Source organism: Glycine max, chromosome 7, assembly GCF_000004515.6.
Source record: "Glycine max cultivar Williams 82 chromosome 7, Glycine_max_v4.0, whole genome shotgun sequence".
Classification (NCBI taxonomy): domain Eukaryota; kingdom Viridiplantae; phylum Streptophyta; class Magnoliopsida; order Fabales; family Fabaceae; genus Glycine; species Glycine max.
In genome coordinates this window covers 34,178,018-34,203,970 of record NC_038243.2, presented here as the reverse complement: position 1 = coordinate 34,203,970, position 25,953 = coordinate 34,178,018, and the positions used below count along the sequence as shown (strand labels likewise).

The 25,953-nt window shown below is 41.1% G+C and overlaps 1 long non-coding RNA gene across 1 annotated transcript; it reads left to right on the top strand.

Annotated features, from left to right (window-relative positions):
- The first annotated feature begins 24,525 nt into the window (after positions 1–24,525).
- LOC121175161 (uncharacterized) lies at positions 24,526–25,157 on the top strand. Its single transcript, XR_005892340.1, has 2 exons — positions 24,526–24,593; positions 24,872–25,157. It is a non-coding gene; the product is annotated as an uncharacterized lncRNA (long non-coding RNA).
- The last annotated feature ends 796 nt before the right edge of the window (positions 25,158–25,953 follow it).

Genomic DNA, 25,953 nt, shown 5'->3' with positions numbered 1-25,953 from the left:
GAGTGGTTTTCAGGATCTCCCATGCATCCTTGGCCACTGTGCATGTGTTGATCAGTCTGAAGATATTCTTGTCAACTCCATTGAATAGAGCATTCAAAGCTTTGGAGTTTCCAAGTGCCAATTCGTCTTCTTCTTTCGTCCAGTCTTCTTCTGGCTTCAATTCATTAGTGGGCTTTCCTTCTGTGTCCAGCATCTTGGGATGTTCCCAGCCTTTGATGACAGCTTTCCAGGTTCTGCTATCCAGTGATTTGAGGAAGGCCACCATCCTTGCTTTCCAGTATTCATAGTTGGTTCCATCCAGAATTGGTGGTCTGTTCACTGGTCCTCCTTCTTTCTCCATGTTCATCAGAATTTATCTCCCTAGATCTCACTCAGTGATTTCGAGTGCCTGCTCTGATACCAATTGAAATTCTGATACCAATGCCAGATGTCGTACCGGATGTCACGACATCACGCTTCAGAACATGCAGATTATATTTGAGAGTATGAACAGATTAAACAAGTAAATAACACAAGAGAATTGTTAACCCAGTTCGGTGCAACGTCACCTACATCTGGGGGCTACCAAGCCAGGGAGGAAATCCACTAAAATAGTGTTAGTTCGAAGATCTAACAGCCACTGTTTACAACCTTCTCACCTAACCACTACCCGTGCAATCTCTACCTAAGAGCCACTCTTAGATATGAGAACCCCTCTCACTCCCTCTCAATCACTCTCCCGTGTTTACAATTAAATCAAATACACACCAGAGATTGCTCTCTGAACAAAAGAGATCAACTCTACACACTAGAGATCAACTCTACACACTCAGGTCCGACACTTGATGTTAGAGTAACATCAAGATGGCTCACAAAACACTCAAGTCCCAAAACTCACAAAATAACTCTTCAATCCCGGACTTGGTACAGAACTCGTGCAGCCTCCATGTTTTTATAGCAGTGTGTGTATCTGGGCTGCAACCACTTGTGCTGGATGAGATCTATCATTCTTCTGAAAAAATCTGCACTTAAAGATCTAAAAGATACAGTTTGATCTTTTAGTTTTTATCTTTAATCTTTAATCCCTGAACGAACTCTTCTAGTTTGTAATTCGAACTTTAATTATCTTTTAATTCGTTCCTAAAGATAGATCGTCTAATCTGTTGCTAACTGCACAATAATCTGTTAAAGATATAACAGATTTATGTGTCCAGTATTTTCGGGCAAGATGTCCTGGACATCGTATCCGACATCGTGGATCCTGCAGCTTCAATTCTTTTATCTTGCCTTGTGCATTGTGCAGCAACTCCAGTATTTTCGGGCAGGATGTCCTGGACATTGTATCCGACATCGTGGATCCTGCAGCTTCAATTCTTCATTGACATTTTATCTTGCCTTGTGCATTGTGCAGCCCGATATCGTTGGACATCATGTGCAGCAACTCCAGCTTTCCTTCATTGTCTAAGTGCTTATGTTTTAACAAAATCTTAGCCAATCTTTTAAAACTCAGTAGAGCTAAGCACTAACACTATTTGCACACACTGTGAGTGAAAAAAGGGCCCTATACCCGGGTTCATGGGAGCATAAGGAGTGGAGGTGAATCTGTGATCATGCTAGGTCTCCGACTTGCTTGATTACAGTGAACCCTCATCTAGAGCTTTTCTCTTTGAAAACCTATTGTTGCTAGTAGTCCCTACTGCTACAATATGTTCTTCAAAAGGGGATGATACCTCTAGAAACCATCAAGAGAGATATAACTACCTTGGGGATTATTGCTAAAAGCCTAGTTAGTTCTCTCCCTTATAGGTCCCTTAAGTAGGGGCACGAAGCAAACATGCTGCGTGCCATTTTTCACACTGCCATGCATGAGTATCATATACCCTTTTGCTTATGTTCGGTAAATATTGTCATATTGTGCACATTCCCGCATTGTGTCTTTTGCATAGGCATTGCATATGGGTTCTGTCTTGATCCCTACTGTAAACAAACCAACGGAGGGTCCGTGTCGCCTTCTTAAAAACGTGCGTTGGGGCATTTCGCTACCCCTAGACGTCATATCTAAGAAGGGGACAAATTCCCCGGACCCCCGCTTTCCTAGATTGCATCTGTGTCATATGCATTCCATCATGCATTCATCCATCCCACCCATGAGATACCGGAGTTTTGATTTGCACCAGCTTTTATCTCACTTTAGTAAGCATGGGAACAAATCAAACCAGCAAAAGGTTCTACCAAGTCAAGGTCAAAAGCCTAGATACCACCAGCATCAAGGAATTAGGGCGGTTGATGGAACCCCTCCAAATGCAAACCTTCCGCAAGACTTACGGAAAGATCTTAGAGTTGACCATAGCAGAGGTGTCCATAGAAGCCATTGTATCACTTACCCAATACTACGACCGGCCTTTGAGGTGCTTCACATTCGGAGACTTCCAATTAGTACCAACCATTGAAGAATTTGAGGAAATTCTAGGATGTCCTCTCGGGGGAAGAAAACCATATCTTTCCTTCGGGTGTCTCCCCTCTTTGAGCAGAATTGCAACTGTGGTCAAGGATTCAACAAGAGGTTTGGACCGCATAAAACAGACTCGGAACGGCATAGCGGGCCTACCACAGAAGTACCTAGAAGACAAGGCAAGGGGTATGGCCAATCAAGGAGACTGGGTCCCGTTTATGGATGTGTTAGCTTTGCTAATTTTTGGGGTCGTCCTCTTTCCAAACGTGGATGGTTTGGTAGACCTAGCAGCAATCGACGCTTTCCTTGCCTACCACCATAGCAAGGAAAGTCCGGTGGTAGCTGTCTTGGCAGATCTATTTGACACATTTGACCGAAGGTGCGAAAAGAGTAGCGCACGGATCATCTGTTGCTTACCCGCCCTCTGTGTTTGGTTGGTTTCGCACTTGTTCCAACAAGACGCAATACATCCATGTCCGCTCCTGAGCCATCGCTCGTGTACTGAAAAGGGGAGAATAGATTGGGATCAGCTTTTGGCCGGGATAGGAGGTAGAACAATCAGTTGGTTCCCCCGATGGAAGGAAGGAAAAGAAGGAGTCCTTTTCTCATGTGGAAGATACCCAAACATTCCGCTGGTAGGAACGAGGGGTTGTATTAACTACAATCCCGCGCTCGCTATAAGACAACTAGGGTACCCCATGAGGGGAGCACCGACGGAAGAAAGCATGTCTCCTTTCCTTGTGAGGGATCTCGGCGCACAAAATTCCAAGACTATACAAAGAATCCATAAGGCATGGGAAACCCCGTTAAGGAAAGATCAAGATCAAACATAGTAGGACGGGGAAGGGACACACTGGGGCACGATGGCAGCCCTCACCTGGGATACAATCGAGCGGCTTACCCTTATGGATTGCCGCCCAACTATTCACCACCCGTCTTGCAAGAAGATGCGGGCCACATTGCTTCTCCCGTCCATGAAAGAGAGCCTCCTCAGCAGCCCGACGAAGTCCACAAAGACCCTCAAGATTATGCTCGAAGGGATGTCGAGTTCTATCCCCCGATCCCCGAAGGGCCGGCACCAGGCACGTTGCCTCAACCCAACATCGCAGCATCACCAATAGTTTTGTGCACGGAAGGGCCGCCCCCAACAACTGAAGAAAGGAGGAAGCTCGATCTCCTTGAGGAAAGATTGAGGGCTGTGGAAGGATTTGGGGATTATCCGTTCGCAGACATGACGGATCTTTGCTTAGTACCCGATGTTGTTATTCCCCCGAAGTTCAAAGTGCCGGACTTCGACAAGTATAAAGGGACGACTTGTCCCAAAAACCATCTCAAAATGTACTGCCGTAAGATGGGCGCCCACTCTAAAGATGAAAAGCTGTTGATACACTTCTTTCAGGATAGCTTGGCCGGAGCTGCGGTAGTGTGGTACACTAATTTGGAAGCTTCCCGTATCCGTACTTGGAAGGATCTGATTACCGCCTTCCTAAGGCAGTATCAGTACAATTCTGATATGGCTCCTGACCGTACTCAACTGCAGAATATGTTCAAGAAAGAGGGTGAAACCTTTAAAGAATATGCGCAGCGATGGAGGGATTTGGCGGCACAAGTAGCTCCTCCCATGGTTGAGAGAGAGATGATCACCATGATGGTAGACACTCTGCCAGTGTTCTACTATGAGAAGCTAGTAGGTTACATGCCGTCCAGCTTTGCGGATCTGGTGTTTGCCGGGGAAAGAATCGAGGTTGGATTGAAAAGAGGAAAGTTTGATTACGTTTCCTCCACAAACGCGAATGCCAAAAGAATCGGGGCAACAGGGGCAAAAAGGAAGGAGGGAGATGCCCATGCCGTCTCTTCAACACCCGCGTGGGTCAAAACCCAGCAAACACCTCATGGTACCCATCAGTACGCGCAACATCACCCAAGCTTCTCGGCTCATACTGGGAATACCTCTAGTTCAACACCCGTGCAACCTAAGGCACCCACCCAGAGGGAAGCTCCCCAAGTTCCAACTCCGAACACGACTCGACCGGCCGGTAATTCCAACACGACAAGGAACTTCCCTCCAAGGCCATTTCCGGAATTCACCCCACTCCCAATGACGTACGAAGATCTTCTGCCATCCCTCATCGCCAATCATTTGGCCGTGGTAACTCCCGGAAGGGTCCTCGAACCCCCTTTCCCGAAGTGGTATGACCCTAACGCAACTTGCAAGTACCATGGGGGTGTCCCGGGGCATTCCGTCGAAAAATGCTTGGCCCTTAAATACAAGGTCCAACATTTAATGGATGCTGGATGGCTGACTTTCCAAGAGGATCGGCCCAATGTGAGAACCAACCCGCTCGCCAATCATGGAGGGGGAGCAGTTAATGCAGTTGAATCCGATAGGCCGCACAGGTCTAAACCTTTAAGGGATGTGGCAACCCCTAGGAGGTTTATCTTTGAGGCCCTACAAAAAGGAGGTGTGATTCCCCATAGTGGGTGTAAGGAGGATTCCTGTCTGCTACATTCCGGCGAGATGCATGACATGGAGACGTGTTTGGAAGTAGAGGAATTGTTACAGCGGATGATAGATCAAGGTCGACTGGAAGTCGGCATTGAAGGAAAAGAAGAGCAGTATATATGCATGCAATCTACGGAGGGGAGCGGTGTTGCGAAGCCCAAACCCTTGGTGATATACTTCACTAAAAGCGCAGCTTCGCAAAAGCCCAGACACCCCTTAATAGCCAAACCTGTTCCTTTCCCGTACCAAAATAGTCACGCGGTCCCGTGGAGATATACACCTCCGGGGAAGAAGGAAGAAGAAGCCACTGACGTCAGCTCGCTGTCAGCTAAAGTAACAAATATCACGGGACTGAGTGGTGTGACCCGTAGTGGTCGTGTGTTCGCACCTCCGGACCTACCAGTCCAACCCGCTGACGTCAAGGGAAAAGGAAAAGTGGTGGAGGAACAAGATGGCGAAGCACCCCACGCTTCGAATAAAGATATTCCAGCAAAGGGGCCCCCGGAGAAAAAGGATGGTAGAAAGGAGGTGTCGCTAGAGGAAGCCAGCGAGTTCCTTCGGATAATTCAGCAGAGCGAATTCAAGGTTATCGAACAGCTCAACAAAACCCCGGCTAGGGTCTCGCTGCTGGAGTTACTTATGAGCTCCGAGCCTCATCGGGCTCTGCTAGTAAAAGTGCTGAACGAGGCTCACGTGGCCCAAGATATCTCGGTAGAAGGTTTCGGAGGGCTGGTCAACAATATCACTGCCAACAACTATCTTGCCTTCGCCGAAGAAGAAATCCCCGCCGAGGGGAGAGGGCATAATAAGGCTTTACACGTATCAGTCAAGTGTATGGACCATATCGTAGCCAAGGTGCTCATCGATAATGGTTCTGGTTTAAACGTGATGCCTAAGAGCACTTTGGAGAAGTTACCATTCAATGCTTCCCACTTAAAACCAAGTTCAATGGTGGTTCGGGCCTTCGACGGCACTCGCCGAGAGGTTAGGGGAGAGATCGATCTCCCAGTACAAATAGGCCCTCACACCTGTCAAGTCACCTTCCAAATAATGGATATTAACCCCCCCTACAGTTGCCTGTTGGGGCGCCCGTGGATCCACTCAGTGGGAGTTGTGCCTTCTACACTCCACCAAAAGCTGAAATTCGTAGTGGAGGGGCACTTGGTCATCGTGTCAGGCGAGGAAGATATCTTGGTAAGCTGCCCATCCTCCATGCCTTATGTGGAAGCCGCAGAAGAATCGTTAGAAACTGCTTTCCAGTCTTTTGAGGTGGTCAGCATTTCCTCCGTGGACTCCCTCTTTGGGCAGCCTTGTCTGTCCGATGCAGCGGTAATGATGGCCCGAGTTATGTTGGGGAACGGTTGTGAACCCGGGATGGGTTTAGGCAAAGACAACGGCGGCATAACTAGCCTGATAAATACCCAAGGAAATCGTGGGAAGTATGGTTTAGGCTATAAGCCCACTCAGGCGGACATGAAAAGAAGCATCGCGGGAAGGAAGAACAGTGGTCAAAGCTCGCGTTGGAGACAAGAAAGTGAAGGAAGCCCGCCCTGCCACATAAGTAGAAGCTTTATAAGCGCGGGTCTGGGAGACAAAGGTCAAGCGTTCGCGATGTGCGAAGATGTTATTCCGAGTACTTTGGATTTGGTACGACCATGCCCTCCTGATTTCCAGCTGGGAAATTGGCGAGTGGAGGAACGCCCCGGCATTTACGCAACGAGCATAATGTAAACCTTTACGGTTTTAAAAGCTCTATAGTTGGGCCTAGGCTTTAGAGTTTTTCCTTTTGTTAAGGCTTTGTGTCTTTTGTTTTTGAATTTATAATACAAGGATCTTTCTTCATCTGTTCCTGGTCTCTACCCATTCTCATTCATTTGCATGTTTACTTCTTTTTCTGAAACGGCAGATCCGATGACGAGTCCCCCGAAGGTACTAATACCTGGGACCCGCCTATCGACTTCGAGCGAGAAATGAATCAAACGGAAGATGAAGGAAATGAGGATGTGGGACTTCCCCCAGAACTAGAAAGAATGGTCACCCATGAGGACCAAGAAACGGGGCCTCATCAAGAAGAAACAGAGCTAGTAGACTTAGGAATTGGCAGTGGAAAGAGGGAAGTAAAGATAGGTACAGGTATTACCGCACCTATCCGTGAAGAATTAATAATCCTGCTAAAAGACTACCAAGACATCTTTGCTTGGTCATACCAAGATATGCCCGGTTTGAGTTCTGACATTGTACAACACCGATTACCTCTAAATCCCGAGTGTTCCCCGGTAAAACAGAAACTGAGGAGGATGAAGCCCGAAACATCCTTGAAGATAAAAGAAGAAGTGAAGAAGCAATTTGACGCTGGATTTCTGGCCGTCGCTCGGTATCCAGAATGGGTTGCCAACATCGTACCAGTTCCTAAAAAAGATAGGAAAGTACGAATGTGTGTAGATTATCGGGACCAGAATCGGGCCAGTCCCAAGGACAATTTTCCTTTACCACACATCGATATCCTCGTAGATAACACGACCAATTTCGCTTTATTTTCCTTCATGGACGGTTTCTCTGGTTACAATCAGATAAAGATGGCGCCAGAGGATATGGAAAAGACTACTTTCGTCACCCTGTGGGGAACGTTCTGTTACAAGGTGATGTCCTTTGGACTCAAGAATGCCGGGGCAACTTATCAACGGGCCATGGTAGCTTTGTTCCATGATATGATGCATCAAGAGATCGAGGTCTACGTGGACGACATAATTGCTAAATCTAAATCCGAGGAAGAACACCTTGTCAACCTGCGGAAATTGTTCGAAAGGCTTAAGAAATATCAATTAAGGTTGAACCCCGCTAAGTGTACCTTCGGGGTCAAATCAGGGAAATTGCTTGGTTTCGTTGTAAGCCAGAAAGGGATAGAGGTAGATCCCGAAAAAGTGAAGGCTATCCTTGAGATGCCAGAACCCCGTACAGAGAGGCAAGTCCGAGGTTTCCTGGGGCGCTTGAATTATATTGCCAGATTCATATCGCAGCTCACCGCCATTTGTGAGCCGTTGTTTAAACTCTTGCGCAAAAACCAAACTGATCGGTGGAATGAGGATTGCCAAGAGGCTTTTGGAAGGATCAAAAAGTGCCTAATGAATCCTCCCGTGCTTATGCCACCAGTACCTGGAAGGCCTCTCATTTTGTACATGACAATCTTGGACGAGTCAATGGGGTGTATGCTGGGGCAACATGACGAATCCGAGAAGAAAGAGCGCGCTGTTTACTACCTAAGTAAGAAGTTCACGACCTGTGAGATGAATTACTCCTTGCTCGAAAGAACGTGTTGTGCTTGAGTATGGGCATCCCATCGCCTAAGGCAGTACATGCTGAGCCATACTACCTGGTTGATATCCAAAATGGACCCGGTTAAGTACATCTTTGAAAAGCCAGCTCTCACAGGACGAATCGCCCGGTGGCAAGTCTTGCTATCTGAGTTTGATATAGTCTACGTCACCCAAAAGGCGATAAAAGGAAGCGTTTTGGCAGATTATTTGGCTCAACAGCCTCTTAACGACTACCAGCCCATGCATCCGGAATTCCCGGATGAGGACATCATGGCCTTGTTCGAGGAAAAGTTGGACGAAGATCGGGACAAATGGACTGTATGGTTTGACGGAGCGTCAAACATTCTAGGTCATGGCGTTGGGGCAGTGTTGGTCTCTCTGGACAATCAATGTGTACCTTTCACAGCCAGGCTAGGATTCGACTGCACCAACAACATGGCCGAATATGAAGCATGTGCCCTAGCCGTCCAGGCAGCAATTGACTCCAATGTCAAACTACTCAAGGTGTACGGCGACTCAGCGTTGGTAATCCATCAGCTGAGAGGGGAATGGGAAACTAGAGATCCCAAGCTGATACCCTACAAAGCCTATATCAAGGAATTGGCTAAGACTTTCGATGAGATCTCCTTCCATCATGTTCCCCGCGAGGAAAATCAAATGGCGGATGCACTTGCTACGTTGGCGTCTATGTTCCAGCTAACACCGCACGGGGATCTACCCTACATTGAATTTTGGTGTCGTGGCAAACCCGCACATTGTTGCCAGGTGGAAGAGGAACGGGACGGAAAACCTTGGTATTTTGACATCAAGCGATATGTCGTAAGCAAAGAATACCCGCCAGAGATTGCCGAAAACGATAAAAGGACATTGAGGAGGTTGGCAGCCGGTTTCTTCATGAGCAGAAGCATACTGTATAAAAGAAATCACGACATGACACTCCTGCGGTGTGTGGATGCCAAGGAGGCAAATCACATGATCGAAGAAGTCCATGAGGGCTCGTTTGGAATGCACGCCAACGGACATGCTATGGCCAGGAAGATCCTAAGAGCAGGTTATTACTGGCTTACCATGGAAAGTGATTGTTGTGTCCATGTGAGGAAATGCCACAAATGTCAAGCATTCTCAGATAATGTCAAGCAGAGAATGTCGCTGCAAGGCAGCCCCGTATCCTTTGTATTTTGCAGCTTTCTTTTACTATTTGTTTGTTTTAAAAAGTAAAAAAATAAGTAATCAACGCCTAATTCTAACCTAAGTAAGTTCAAGTTAGGCAAGATGCTAATCCATGAGAAGGGAGGGGACATGGTTAATGTTCCCCTCAAAAAAAAAAAAAAATGTGCAGGTTAGCTCGCCTGGGCGAGCTGGGCGAGCCTGGGCGAGCCACCCCTGCACCAAATTATAAGAATGACGAAAGGGGGGGCGTTTTTGCATTCAAAAACTTCTTTTCCCCCCTTTCAAAAGTCATACCCACGGGATTGACGAGTTTGCAGCCCTAGGGTCATCCTTTTCCGCATTTTTTGATTCCGTTTTGCGCTTTTGTTCATCACCAACAAGTGTTCCATCCCTAAGCTTTCTAGCTTTTCATTGGTGTATTTTGATCTCCTTTTGGTGCTCTAAATTGTGGGAGTATGCTCAAATATATAGGGCAATTTTGGTTTGTTTTCTTGCTTGATTAGGTTGAATTAGGGGTGTGTATGGGATGGCCCTAGGCCTATAATGCATTTTGGAACAATGGGACATGCCACATTGTCCCCGTTCTCTTGCTATTGACGCCTAAACGCGCGCCCACCAAGTGTTCGGTGAAATGCCTCAATGGCATTAGCGCGTGACTTTTGTAAGGAAACAACCCATGGGGCATTTTGGTTTGTACACATTTTCTTTTTTGGAATATGTATTCATTCCTGAAAAAGGCTAGAGTAATTGCCCCGCATATATCCTAGGCCTAGGAACTAAAATTTTATGCAAAAAGAACACAAGAGGAGGTGCATATTGGGCAAAGTTACCCTTTTTGGCCAGCAATCAGCTATGGGCCATGCCACAATAATTTCCCTACGCCTAGATGTTTAGGAATTTTGCTCGTCATGAATGTGTTGGTTTAGAATAGGTAGCAAAATACCTTTGGCAATTTACACTTTGGGTATGATAGCAAAATACTTGGATGTATGTACATATAATTTTTGGTAGTCAAAATGTCTCACAAAAAAAATTTGCATGTTATGTAAAGAAAATACATTACAAAAAGAATATATACCTTTTAATACAATTTTAGTCAGCAAAGGAAAATATACTTGAATTTGCATGCGGCTTTAGGTAGCAAAAACTTGAAAAGAGCATGAAATGTAGCACTTTAATGTAGCACTTTATTGTGTAGATAGTCAATATTCATCATGAAGTTTGTGTATGTATAGGTATTAGAAATACCAAGATGTGCACATGTGCAATTTTTGGTACCCCAAAATGCTTTGAGTATGCATGGATGTAAATTTAGCCAAGGAGATGTGTGTGATGTAAGTAACAAATACACCTTGGAAGTACATGTAAATAATCTAGGTAACGAAGCTGCCTTGATTGTATATGGGTGCATTTTTCTTAGTTAAAAGAATGTCTTGTGCAAGCGAACGTTCGTAAGGAAATATGCGCATAAGCTTGCTCTAAATTTACATTGATGTTTATGGGAAGAGGTTGTATGCCATTTTTGTTTTAAGAGTAGTGTCCCACTGGTAAAACTAACTTTCCAAATGTTTGCCTTCGCAGGAAATGGCCCCAAGGAAGCTTGCCTCAAAGAGGTCCAGGAAGGACAAGGCAGCCGAAGGAACTAGTTCCGCTCCGGAGTATGACAGTCACCGCTTTAGGAGCGCTGTACACCAGCAGCGCTTCGAGGCCATCAAGGGATGGTCGTTTCTCCGGGAGCGACGCGTCCAGCTCAGGGACGATGAATATACTGATTTCCAGGAGGAAATAGGGCGCCGGCGGTGGGCATCACTGGTTACTCCCATGGCCAAGTTTGATCCAGAAATAGTCCTTGAGTTTTATGCCAATGCTTGGCCAACAGAGGAGGGTGTGCGTGACATGAGATCCTGGGTAAGGGGTCAGTGGATCCCGTTTGATGCCGACGCTATCGGCCAACTCCTAGGATATCCGTTGGTGTTGGAAGAGGGCCAGGAATGTGAGTATGGCCAGAGGAGGAACCGGTCTGATGGGTTCGATGAGGAGGCCATCGCCCAGCTGCTATGTATACCGGGGCAGGATTTTGCCCGAACTGCTGCAGGGAGGCGAGTGCGAATCATGCGCACCAACATGACCACCCTGACCCAGATATGGATGACGTTGCTCCTCAGCAACGTCCTGCCCACCGATCATAATTCCGACCTTCCCATGCCGAAGTGTCAGCTGGTGTACGCCATCCTGACACGGATGAGCATCCATGTGGCTCAGTTGATCGCTGATGCCATCTATATTTTTGCAGGTATGGCGCCCACTAGGCACCCTTTGGACCCAGATAAGTCCAACAGGGCCCTGGGATTCCCCGCACTGATCACAGGACTCTGCTAGTCGTTCGGAGTCCCCGTTGCACCTACCAAGGTGATTCGGCTGCCCATCACCCGGGCTTTTATTGAGAAGTACTGTACCCAGAGACAGGCTCAGGGTGATGCTCCACAGGCCGCAGGCGCGCCACCACCACCTCATCAGGCTGGCCAGGCTGGGGCATTTGACATGGAGCAGTATTTATGACATTTGGTTCGCCAGCAGGCGGCCAACCACCGAGCACATGTACGGACCCATGATTGTCTGTACCAGATGAGCCTTAGCATGCAGAGCCAGGGCTTCGCTTCTTTTTCATGCCCTACTCCAGACCAGTTCAGGGCAGAGGTTGCATGGCCCGGAGATTGGCCCGAGGCCCAAGCAAGAGAGGCACCCCCAGAAGCTCCCGGCGATGGAGAAGAGGCCCACGAGGATGAGGAGATGGCCGATTTGCTTGACTTCTTGGGAGGGAGTGGAGATACGTGACTGGGAGATCCCCAGATTCATGTTTTCTTTCATATTTCTTTTGTCATTTTTATTCTATGTTATTGTTTTGACTTGAGAGACTAATGTTTGTTTTTTTTGTTTCGATTGTCATTTGTACAGCGCATACATTTTTGTTTAGATTGTTGCGTTAGTGTTTATATATCATTACTATTGATGATGTTTGAAATTCTGGAACCGTGTAGAGTTCTTCGTTTAGGAACATCGTCCAAAAAGTATATGTGTAAAATAAACAAAAAAAAATCAAATAAAAATAGAAATAGAAAAGAAAAAAATGAAATGAATGAAATGGGAAAGAGAACAAAAAGGAAAAGAAGAAAGCAAGTAAGGAAAAAGGTGGAAAAAGAGAAAATAAGTTGTCTAGCTAAAAACCGACATGCTTTTGAAAAGAGACGATTTCCAACTTTTCTTTGAAAAAAATTCATTCATTGATCATAACCGATTTTTGAAGAAAAAAACGTGTCTACACCTGAAGGGTGAATGCTGTGAAATTTCCCCGGACGCCCGAAATGGACTCGGAGGAATGCACAAATTGATAAAAGAACATATTTTGGAAACATTGGGTTGACTAAAATAGAGGAAATGAATCCTGAACCCTAGCATCACATGACCATAAAAATTTGACACTTGAGTGTCCGCATAGGTGCATGCATGACCAGTTTTGCATAAAATTTCCAAATCATCATTTTTGCATTTGTGTCATGGAAATAATGTGGGGCATCCCTTTTATCCTTGAACCAAACCAAACCCTGACATGTATCATGTCTAGCCATTCTACAAGCTTTGAGCCAAAATCCTGACTCACCATAAACCTTGACCCAGGGTGAGAATGTCAATTCTTACCCTCGGAAGCAAAAAAAAAGGGGGAGAGGGAAAATTTCCAATCAAAGAGGAAGCAAAAAAGGAGAGAAGGAAAATTTCCAATCAAAGGAAAAAAAGAGAGGAAAGGGAATTCCCAATCAAAGAGTGGGAGAAAGCAAAAAGAAAAGAAAGAAAATTCCCAATCAAAGAATGGGAGAAAGAAAAAAGAGAAGAAGAAAGGGAAGAAAGTTCCCGATCAAAAAAATAATATGCAGAAAGGTCTTTGGACCGGACAATATCTGAACAATACAGAATTGTCACAAAATGAATAAAAAGAAGAAAAGGGAACCATGACCTAAAATGGTCTTCCCCCTTTAGTTGCCAGGCAAAATCTTGTGCGCTAGCAACCTTTTTTCGCCCCGCACTAAAACAGAACAGAAAAGGAAAAAGCCAGAAAAATCAAAAGCCAAAAACACACAAAAGCCGAAAAAAAAACCACCAAAAGAACCCCTTCCCAAGGGAAGTCCTATTGATCCATGATCACGCATGTAATTTTTGATTTGATAGGAAATAATTTGCAAAGTCAAGTCATAACATATCTATGGTTCGGAATTAGGATGAAACACTTACCTGTGCGAGATTGATACACTTTGAGTGGATTTCTTCTATTTTTGTCGAACCCAGTGTTTCTTCTAAATGGTCATTTAGAAACGAAATGCTAACATCCAAAATCTCATTTATGGTTATGGGGGATTTCATCAGCAGACTCTCCTTCCCCGGTAGACGCATTGTTTTTCACTCAAAAAAGCATATGCTGCTCTAAATCAGTTGGAATATTTGTCTCTTTGCTAAAGCATGTTTTCATTTTAGTGGAGAAAACACCGAGACTTTTTCAAGTCTCACAAGTTATCCAGAACTACGTAGGTCTGAGTTCCTCATTGGAGGATACGTAGGAGCAAGAGCCTTGCTTTTGTCGGCCGCCCCATAATCTTTGTCATACTGACCCTGAGGTCATGTGACGTGCACCCTTGTATCATCCAGAGGCGGCGAGCCCGATGATACGCGGAGATACCTTACGGTTATCCGCACCCTTTTGTCATCCAGAGGCGGCGGGCCCGATGACAAGCAGAGACCAAATTTGGTCATTCTGCACCCTTGTATCATCCAGAGGCGGCGGGCCCGATGATACGCGGAGATACCTTACGGTTATCCGCACCCTTTTTGTCATCCAGAGGCGGCGGGCCCGATGACAAGCAGAGACCAAGTTTGGTCATTCTGCACCCTTGTATCATCCAGAGGCGGCGGGCCCGATGATACGCGGAGATACCTTACGGTTATCCGCACCCTTTTGTCATCCAGAGGCGGCGGGCCCGATGACAAGCAGAGACCAAGTTTGGTCATTATGCACCCTTGTATCATCCAGAGGCGGCGGGCCCGATGACAAGCAGAGACCAAGTTTGGTCATTCTGCACCCTTGTCATCCAGAGGCGGCGGGCCCGATGACAAGCAGAGACCAAGTTTGGTCATTCTGCACCCTTGTATCATCCAGAGGCGGCGGGCCCGATGATACGCGGAGATACCTTACGGTTATCCGCACCCTTTTGTCATCCAGAGGCGGCGGGCCCGATGACAAGCAGAGACCAAATTTGGTCATTCTGCACCCTTGTATCATCCAGAGGCGGCGGGCCCGATGATACGCGGAAATACCCGAGTGGTTATCCGTATAAATATTCTTTTGCTATCTGTAAGACAGAACGCTTGATAGCATGCGATACGCGGAAATACCTTACGGTTATCCGCACCCTTGTGTCATCCAGAGGCGGCGGGCCCGATGATACGCGGAAATACCCGAGTGGTTATCCGTATAAATATTCTTTTGCTATCTGTAAGACAGAACGCTTGATAGCATGCAGAGGCTGACATAGTCTTCTGCACCTTTTGTTCCTCCGGGAATAACAAGTCATTTACATGCGGAAATTTCATGGTCACCCGCGACTCTCGACAACCGAGAGGAGCGAAATTAGTGTCATACCCTAATTTTCGTCCGGGGACCTTTGCTTGATGACATGCGACCTTTCTTTGGTCCTTGTGAGGTGCTTGGCACCCATCATTAGGCAATTTGTGAAATTCTAGGAACGACAAGTCATGGTCACCCGCGACTCTCGTCAACCGAGAGGAGCGAAATTAGTGTCATACCCTAATTTTCGTCCGGGGACCTTTGCTTGATGACATGCGACCTTTCTTTGGTCCTTGTGAGGTGCTTGGCACCCATCATTAGGCAATTTGTGAAATTCTGGGAACAACAAGTCATTTGCATGTGGAGATTTTATGGTCACCCGCGACTCTCGTCAAATCGAGAGGAACGAAATTAGTGTCTTATCTTTACTTTCCTTTTATCTCCAATAAAAGACAAGTAAAGAGGGGCAACTGTCATACCCTAATTTCGTCCGGGGACCTTTGCTTGATGACATGCGACCTTTCTTTGGTCCTTGTGAGGTGCTTGGCATCCATCATTAGGCAATTTGTGAAATTCCAGGACATGCCGAAAAACCAAAAAAATATTGATGCACAATCCGTAAGTTTCCGTGACACACCGGAAATCAAATGGAAGCATCGTTGCATAATTAAGTGAGGTTCCGTAACATTCCGTAAGTCAAAAGGGGGATGATTATGTAATCCGCAAGGTTCCGTAACATTACGGAAAGAAAACAAGTATCGTTACGAAATTCGTAAGTTTCCGTAACTTTACGAAAAAAGAATCACCAAAAAACAGCAGAGGGGGGTGTACTTAGTAAAAATGGGGGTGCAAATAGCACCCAGGCCCACTTGGGCCCTCCAGAATATTCCTCCAGAAGGCTGTTGCTTCTGGAGGAAGCAACCTGGCTCGCCTGGGCGAGCTGGGCGGCAACCACCTCCCCTATTTTGCTATAAATAGGGGAGGAAGTGAAGAAGAAAGGGGTTCAGCCCCTTAGGCACTTTTCTCTCTTTCGAATTTGCTTGGAAAAATTGTTTCCGTGAAGAAAATCTAAGCCGAGGCGCTTCCGAAACGTTTTCGTAACGTTTTCCGTGAAGAATTTCGCAAAGGTTTCGACCGTTCTTCGACGTTCTTCATTCGTTCTTCATCGTTCTTCGATCTTCAATGGGTAAGTACCTCGAACCAAGCTTTTCGATTCATTCTATGTACCCGTAGTGGTCCACATTGTGTTTCGTGCATTTTTATTCTCGTTTTGTTTACTTTTTATACCCCCTGTTGACGTGCTTAAGCCATTTTACTTAAGTCATTTCTCGCTTAACTTAAAAATAAAATAAATTTCCACCGAACGTTTGAATTATATTATCCGTTAACTTCGGTTAAAATAAATTCCGACCGTTCGGTCGTGCCGTAACCACGTTGGAAATCAAAAAGAGGTAAAAAATAATATAATAATAAAAAAAACATCTTTTAGTAAAATAAAGCGGAAAATCAATCGGACATTTTCTCTTTGGGATTTCTCATTCTTAATCGAATTGATTAATAACTAAAGTGAAACTAAGGCTAAAATCAACTCGCCTAGTCAAGCTCGTCCATAAAAAATAGGTTTTTGAAGTTTGTCATTTCAATTTCTCACTAAGTAAAATGGATCATTTTTAAGGTCCAACGCCTTAAAATGATCACCACTTAAGTAAAAAAGAATCATTTGATAAGAAAGAACTACGTAGGTCTGATTTTCTCATCTCAAATTGAGGAATACGTAGGAGCAAAGGGAAACACCCTTGTCGACCACAAAAAAGGAAAAATATAAAAAGGATATAAGGACATAAAAGGGAACGTAAAAATCAAAGTCACGTTTGCACATTCGATTAAAGGCAGCCATCCCTTGGGACGGACGTGTGGGGTGCTAATACCTTCCCCGTGCGTAAATACAACTCCCGAACCTTTCACTTAAAAAATTCGTAGATCACGTCTTTTCCGGTTTTTTCCGACGTTTTCCTTAAATAAACGTTGGTGGCGACTCCGCGCGTATTCCTTTCGTGGAACACGCATCCCGCGAGTCACGCGTCGCCCTCCCGCCGAAGGGTAGGTTGCGACACTAGGTACATAAAGAGTTTCTGGTAAATCTAAATAACGTATAGTGTCGAATTTTAAATGATATGTCCCGACTACTTCCACTAGAGCTTTCACTTTATTCCCCATGAAGAATAACTTCTCATTTGGGCTTATGGTTTGGATTGTAAGGAACCCCTGCATAGTATTATAAACATGAATTATACACCCAAAATCAATCCACCATGTATTATGGGGAACTTCAGTTAAATTTGATTCTAAACATACATGAGCATTAAGCTCATCTTTCTTTTCGAACCAAGACTTATGCTTTGGGCAATCTTTTTGGAAGTATCCATATTTCCCACAGAAATGGTAATTATTGCTCTTTGATGCCTTCTTCTGATTTGCACAAAGTCGTCATTGATCTTTAATGACACTTTGCCTTTATCATGCTTCCTCACAAGTTTCGTTCCAACTCCTTGATTTTCTTGGTGGCTTACATAATGGATTGAGTGAGTTCCTTGATTCTTAAGCCTTGTTTCTTCCTAAACTAACATATTGTGCAATTCATACTCATTTCATTTATCTTTCATGGTATTATAGCTCATTTGGAATGAACCATACTCAAACGGTAATGATTTCAGAATAAACTAAACAAAGAAGTTCTCATTCACAGTCATTCCCAAGGTCTTACGTCTTGCTGTAATGTTTGTCATCTCAATGATATGCTCATGCATAGTACGTGAACCATCAAACTTTATGGTTGTCAGTGTACTCATTAATGTCCTAGCAAGAGACTTATCAGCAGTTTGAAAGTGCTCTCCCACTAACCTCATAAACTCTTTAGCACTATCGGTCTTAGGGAGAGTTGTCTTAATACTGTTTGTAACATTCATTCTCATGAATATTAGATTGAATTGGTTAGATCTTTCCCAAGCTTTATAATGGGATTTCTCTTCATTGCTACTAGCATCAGTAATAGTAGCAGGCTTCTCTTCCAATATAGCTAGATCAAGATCCAAAACACTAAAATGAAATTGGACTTGCTCCTTCTAGTCAAAGAAGTTAAGCCATTAAAACTTGGCACAGATGATACATGAGAATTCAGTGAATTGAGAACATGTATTGCATAATAAAATTCACATAAGCATTTTGAGACATAAAGCATATGTCATGCATACAAACATACAAACATGATGATGCTAATAAAACTGGTTAACATTATTTGACAATTAAATATGCACCAATTAGTAGTACCTATTACCTTTGGGTATATAAATAAACTAATGATTCACAAATTACCTATATTTATATTCATTGATTATAAAAACAACTAATCAACCTTTGGGCGATCCATAAATGCCTTATAACAATGAATTTCAATGTACCAATAAACCAATAGTCATATAATTTAATATCTATTATTCTATTAGTAATTGAAATAATCATTAATTTGGAATTAAATAAACTTATAAATTTGATCACTTTGGTGACTAACAAATCCATCAAACACTTAATTCCAAATAAATATATGGCTTGCACATATATTTATTGTTACCAACTATTCATAGCATTCATGTTAATTTAATTCCAGGCCAGATACCATTCATTCATATTATAACAAAAAAAAATTGCACTCACATTAACGTTCACGTATAGATCTCATACAAAATTGGAACATAAATATTTGGCCCAACATTTTTTGACATCCACTTCACTAGGTAAATATTTCTCACAAATAATTTTATTGCGTTCCATGTTTTCAATGTCTGAAGCATGCATATCTAAGCTTTAACTGACCCTAAAGAAAAAGGCGTGTACCAAGCACATTAACAAGGCAACCAAAATATTGAACCAATCACCTTATGCTGATTCTAATTTTGATTTTGCACCGTTCGAATAACTTTCTCCAAGGCCAAATGGAATTTTCACAACAACAGACAACACAACAATTAACATATGCACTCTTAAATTTTGTAAAATCATGCTTGTAATTCCAATTTTATAAAACTTTGATCATTCGTATCAATTCATTAGTCATATACACGTGATAAATTAAATAATCCATACTTGCAGTGGAAAACAATAAAATCTCTAAATTTCATAATTTGGATTCATCTATAATTGGGAAAAATAAATTATTTTTTTATAATTATAAATTTCATAACACATATTTTGATACCACATGTAAATTTTAAGGGTTTGTGAGATTAACAATTATAAGAAACTACTAGGATCTGAAAATATATAATTCCCACACAATCATTAGAAAGTAAGGCATACCTTTGTCTATAGTAAGACTTCTCTTCGGTATGCTTTAATTTCTTGAAAGAGGGGAGAAACAAAATTTCACTTCCTTGACTATTTTTTTTATCTCTCTATGTTCGTGATGGCTAAGAGTTAGAGAGAACACTTTTTTGTCAGAAAAGAGATATTCTTTCACGTTAGTGGGTATTAACCTGTTTATAATCACTACTCTCATCAAATAATAGTTATCTCTAGAAATTGAACCAATTTAATGCAATTATATTTTAGTCCTTAATTATCAATTATTTATTTATTAATTCCTACATCTTTCACCTGAGATATTAATTCTTACATGAACCATGTAAGGTGGATTGGTTTTAAGGCATCATTTTTGTTCATTTATTTTGGCTTTGTGTTGTTTGATTGTCAGAGTAGCTAGCTTTTCTTTCCCAAGTTAATTTAGATTTTTTTTTGTTTAGATCATATTTTTGGTAATTTTGTTTGGGCATAGGATCATTATAGGTGGTAAAGTTTTTTTTTTTTTTTTCAAATTTCTTATATCAGACCTCAAACTTGAAATCCTTTTTTTTTTTTAAGTTGGAATAATTCCATCCAAGTTTATCTACACATTCAATGAAGAATTTAGAATATGCTTTTGCAGTTTACATTGTTCTGTTGAGGATTTGTTTATTTGTTTTTGTTAGACTGATGTTTGATAATATCCTTTGCTTAAAACTTAAAATACGGCATTCCTTTTGAATAGTATATTTCATATATGATGAATGTATGGTGTTTTTGTATTGTTATTTTATTATCCTAAAAAAATATTTATATATTAAACTATTATTTTAAGTTGTGCATTCCGCAAGATAAATATTATTTTATATAATTAAAATTTATAATAAACTAACATTTTTAAATATATAAAATATTTTATAATTAAAATCTATGATAAATAAATATTTTTGTACTTATAGTTATATTTTAAATTTATTATAAATAATTTATATTGTGATATATTATTAATTTTAATTATTGATAATTTCTTTTAAAAATATAAAAGTTCTAGTTAAAAGTAAAGATATTAAAAATGATATATTTAAAAAAGATAAAATGTTAATTTATTTAAGTCATCCAATTAATATTAAAAGCATAAAGATAGATAATAGAAGTGTATTTGAATTTTGAAGATAAAATATACAGTACGTATTCAAAATTAGTTTACGATATTCATTTACAATTGTTAAACTATTCAGTTAGTATTTTTAGTATTCGAGCATATGCATTTAGAAGCGTATTTAAATTTTAAAAATAAAGAAATTAGTGTCTGATACTTAGTTATTGTCGAATTATTCAGTTGATTTTTTTTTAAAAAAAAAATACGAAAATAGACCAGATTGAAGTCCAACACTTAACATTAAGAGTGAAGAATGTGAGAAAGGGAGGAAAAAATGAGAGTACCGATATACTTGTAAATTTATATATATATATATATATATATATATATATATATATATATATATATATATATATAAGAAGATTTTATTAATGCCATAGTTAAATCAAAAGTTTTTAAGGAATAAATTAAGGATTAAAATCTTTATAATAATCTTTTGATTTTTTATTTTGTAAATTTTATAGAGATTTTATGATTTAAATTTAAATTTAAAATTTGTTTTAATCTTAGTGAATCTTATCTTTAGATAATATTATATATATATATATATATATATATATATATATATATATATATATATATATATATATGTATATATATTTAAAATGCATCACTTTTAGTTTCAATTTATTTTAGAAAGCGGTTAAGATTTAAAAAAAAAAACATTTCAAAACAGTTTAGATGGGATTGTTTATTTTATCTTTATCCATAAATTTGATCTTCTCGAATACTTAACTCTTTCAATATATCTTTTCGTTCTCATTCTTGAACTTATAAATAGCACTCCTTTACACTGTTAGCTAGTATCAGCGTAACAGGATGATCGATATCATGGAATACAGAACGTTGGAACTTAACCTCACATCAGCAAAGGTCTTAAAAGATGTAAACCGTCCATCATGGGAAGAAGAAGACCTCTTCTCGGAGATGGGGCTATACGTCGTCGTCTCACTCCCCGGCAATAATGAAGAGTTCAAGACTCCGGTGGACCGAAGCGGCGGCACTGACCCCGAATGGAATTTTCCGATCAAATTCACCTTCGAAGAATCGCTGCTGCAGCAGGACCGCTTGACCCTCCAAATGAAGCTTTGCTACGACCATCACACCGAGACCCACATCATCGGCGAGGTCCATGTCTCGCTTAGCCAGCTCGTCGACCTAAATACTCCTGAAAACCTATTCTTTAACCACGTCAGTTACTTGCTCAGAGAACAGTCCTCCGGATGCCCTAAGGGAATCTTGGACTTCTTCTACAAATTCGGCGAAAAGTTTACGTCTCGGGTGAAGAATTTTCCGACGCCGAGTCCCGGGGCACGGTACCCTCGGCCGCGGCGGGACCTTCTGCAACATGTAGTTGAGTTCGGGTGCCTTCCTCCCAAGGTAAAGAAAGATTTTCTACAGGGATTCAGAGTGGGGTTAATAGGAATACTCCTTGGGTTTCTGGTTCGGGATAGGATGCCCGTCCCTATGGATGCCACTACGAAATTTCTTTTTTGTTCACTTAATTTATTCTTATTTTTGGTTTGTTTTCCTAGGAGTACGTAGCTAGTTTTTCTTTCCTAAGTGAGTTTAGAATAGGCTTTTGCAGTTTATATTGTTCTTGTTTTTGTCAGTCTGGTGTTTCATGTATCCTTTTCTTAATTAAAATTGACATTTCTTTTGAATAATATATTTGATACATGATGATTGTAAGGTGTTTGATTTTCTTGTTATTTTATTATGTATTATTCTATAGTAGGATTAATAAGTAATTTTTTAGAGTAATTTTAGTAGAATTATTTCGCTTAAAAAATTTATTCATTAAATTTTGTTAATGCAATCTTTAAATCAAAAGTTCTTATTAAATATGTTCAATTAAATACGCGTGTTGTTAAATATGTTCAATTAAATACATGTGTGCATTTGCTCTTAACTTTTCGTCAATCTGGAATTGGAATTGACAAAATAATAAAAAATTATCAACAAATGCACGTGTATTTAATTTTGTAAGAATTTATTTTTTTAAAAATATTTTGATTTTTTTAAATTGTTAATAGACTCTAACTCGTTTAACCCACCAATCTTGTGGACTAGGACCAACATTTTTAAGACTCATATAGAGATGAGTCGAATTAGATTGATCCATTTATTAGGCGAACCAAGGTGAACTATTGAGTCAGATTGATCCATTTTAATTTTCTTAGTTACTTATCTTTCAATTTATTTTTTCATCTTTAGTTTTATATTGAACATCAATTTTTCTAAAATAAATTGTCAAAAATTAAAAATGTAATTTATATGCTTAAAAACTGATGTTGTATAAGTACTCACAACATCAGTTTTTAAAAAACTGATGTTATGTGTGCTTAAACATCGATTTTGAAAAACAAAATGTTGATATCCCCTCTTAACATCGGTTTTTTTAAAAAAACCAATGTTGTTTGGTTTTTTATTAAAGAAGGGTTGTGGTGACCAAAGTCATTTTTGTATCGTTTGAGTTCTCGTGACTCTCAAGTCGTTGCACCTCTCATCTCCTCTTCCTCATGACTCACACTCTCGCTCTCTTACCATGACTCAACTCCTCACAATGTGATGTGCCCACCGTGCCACCACCGTATTCTCGCGTAGAAGCTGCACCTCCCATTCTCCTCCTTCTCGTGACTGTCACTCTCATTGTCATTTCAGTTCTCGGTCACAAAAGGTTAGTTTTATTTCTATGTTTGGTTATTTCTGTGTTGGTGTGTTTGGTTGCTTTTGTGTTTTTGTGTTTGTTCATGAAAATGCTTGTTAATAAGACTTTGTGTTGGTGTGAGAATTCTGTCACAACCTTTGGCCCCAAAAATAGGAACGAAATCTGCCACAACCTTATGGGTTATGCATATGGTAGTAGCTTCATGTACACATTACTAGAAAATAGCACTACTAAAAAAAAAAGGCTTTCTACATCGCTCCATTAACATCGGTTATTTCATAAACCGATGTTAACGAAAGCGCGATGACATTTTTGTAATTAAATGGAGTTACTTAACATCGGTTTTAGCAAAACCAATGTTAGCTACTTCATGTTAACATCGGTTATTTAAAAAAATGATGTTAACATGATGCTAAGATGAATATGGTAACATCGGTTTTGGCAAAACCGATGTTAACTTCATAAAGTTAACATCGGTTTGGAGAAAGCCGATGTTAAGGAGTTGATCTTAACATCAGTTTTTTAAAAAACCGATGTAATCTATTTGATGTTAACATCGGTTTTTCCAAAATCGATGTTAACTATATTCAGTTAACATCGGTTATCCTTAAAAAACCGATGTTGTTATGTTTATAAGTTAAAACTTGACATTTCACAACCCACGCGCTCGAAAACCTTGCCCTCTCTCTTCTCTTTGTCCTCCTTCCTGAAATCGCTCTTTTCTTTCTCCTCTCGCCTGAAATCTGCCAAAAACCGCTCTCTCGACACCCACATTGTCCCACATTGTTTTCAATATTGCCAGAAACCCCTCGCTCGAACCCACAAAACCCCCTACACTGCTCTTGGAAGTGTGGATCGAAGAGAACCCTACATACACTCTTGGTACTAGGGTGCTGAAACACTTGTGGGTGCTCAAAGCTCAAAGCTTTCTCCGCGAGGTACGTAGGTCAACTTCGTGTATGCTAAGTTTCCGTGGGTGTTCATGTTTTATTGATGATAATAATAATAATACGTCTTCAGTTGTAGTATTGTTGTATGAGGTACGAGGAAAGCTTCAAGTTTCGTGCCATTTTGTTAGATCTCACTGCCATTGTCACTATTTGGGTTCGAGGTAAGCTTGGTCTCTTTTTCATTTGTAGTATTGTTTACTCTTTTTCACTGCCATTGTCTTTGTTTCAGTGGGTGTTCACTCTTTTTCATTGTCACTGCCATTGTCACTGTGTGTAAAAGTAATATAGTTTACTAATTTGTCCTTTACTTTTTTGTTCAATGTTGTAAATAGTGGTTAGGTATGAAGTGACTGATTGGGTTAGTGAAAATTGATTGGGCAGGGTCTGAGCAGAAAGTTGGTCCATCTATTGTCTGTGTTGCTTTTTCTAGTTTCTTCGGCAATTTTCAGGTATCCTATTTCTTCAATTTTTTAATCTTTGATACTAGTTTACGTGTGTGAACTGCAATGCATTGATTGCTGGTGTTGCTGCAATGTTTGAATGTTTTGATGTAATTGCTAGGATAGCAATAACTCCGGTAAGGCTACCTACTTTGCTGCTTTTGTTCCTCTGGTCAATTGCTTGAGTCTTTTGGTCAATTGTGTATATTAGAGTTGTAGGCAATTGATGAATACTAAAGAAATGCAGAGAAAATGCTTGACTCTTTCTCATCATGCTGAGTAACTAGTTTGTAGGTTCAATATCCTTTAGACTTGATAGCATCCCATATCTCTAGCCCATCAGAAGCATAAGGATAGTCCTCGATCAAAAGTCGAACTCCATGGGGAGCAGATGGATCCTTAACAGCAACTCCTCTGAAGGATCAAACCTTGCTTCATGAAGATCGACTAGTCTTTCCACTAGGCTGCCATTTGTACTCAAAAACAACATTGCTAGCTTCAGAGCCTGGCCCATGCTACATGAAACTTGTTATCCCTTTCAAGAGTTCCATATCAAACTCGCTCATTTATTATTATCTTTTTCAAAATCTGTTACTTTCACCATTGCATGAGAATTTAAAAATTCACCACATTCATTGTTTTGATTAATGTTTAACGTTTCTCGTCCTCCATCTCCATCTCCACCTTTCCTTCAAAGCTTTGAGATTTTAGTTCATACTCTTTTGGTTGTCCTTTGTAAATACATCAGTTAACTTCTTTTTTTTATTAACCATGTAACTCACCCCATCATATTTTAAGCATGTTCCATGTTCCAAGTTTCAATCCATTGATGAATAGCAAAGAATAGTAACACCCTTTAGGGAGGGTAACTTCGTGTTTATCGCTCAACCACGAAGTAGCCTTTAGTTGTACCTACGAACGGCGTGGTAAAGAGCTAATTGCTCCTAGCATCTTGCTCATGCATGTTCATAAAATAGAAGGGCCTTACAGCGAGCAAATTAAGCTAGGAGATAGGGTGATAAATAAAGAAGAAAAAGAAACAAGTTATTAAAGAAGCAGCAAAGACCCAGAATAAAACGAAACCAAACAAAACTAATCGTCCAACATTAGGTTCTCCAGTCACAATAACACTAATACCATTGCCAAAGAAAGTTGGAAAACATTGGCTTACTGAACTATATGGTCTAAATCCAGATTCAATTCTCAAACCCTAGAAAGAAACTAAACACTGTCCTTTAAATGACACTATAAAATAGCTAACAGACCCTTCACCATTGTCCAATGTGATAAAGAAGGAACAACTCTACTCTTTCTTGGCCTGAAGCCCTTTTTCTTCTTATGTCATTGATGACTTTTTATATGATGCATT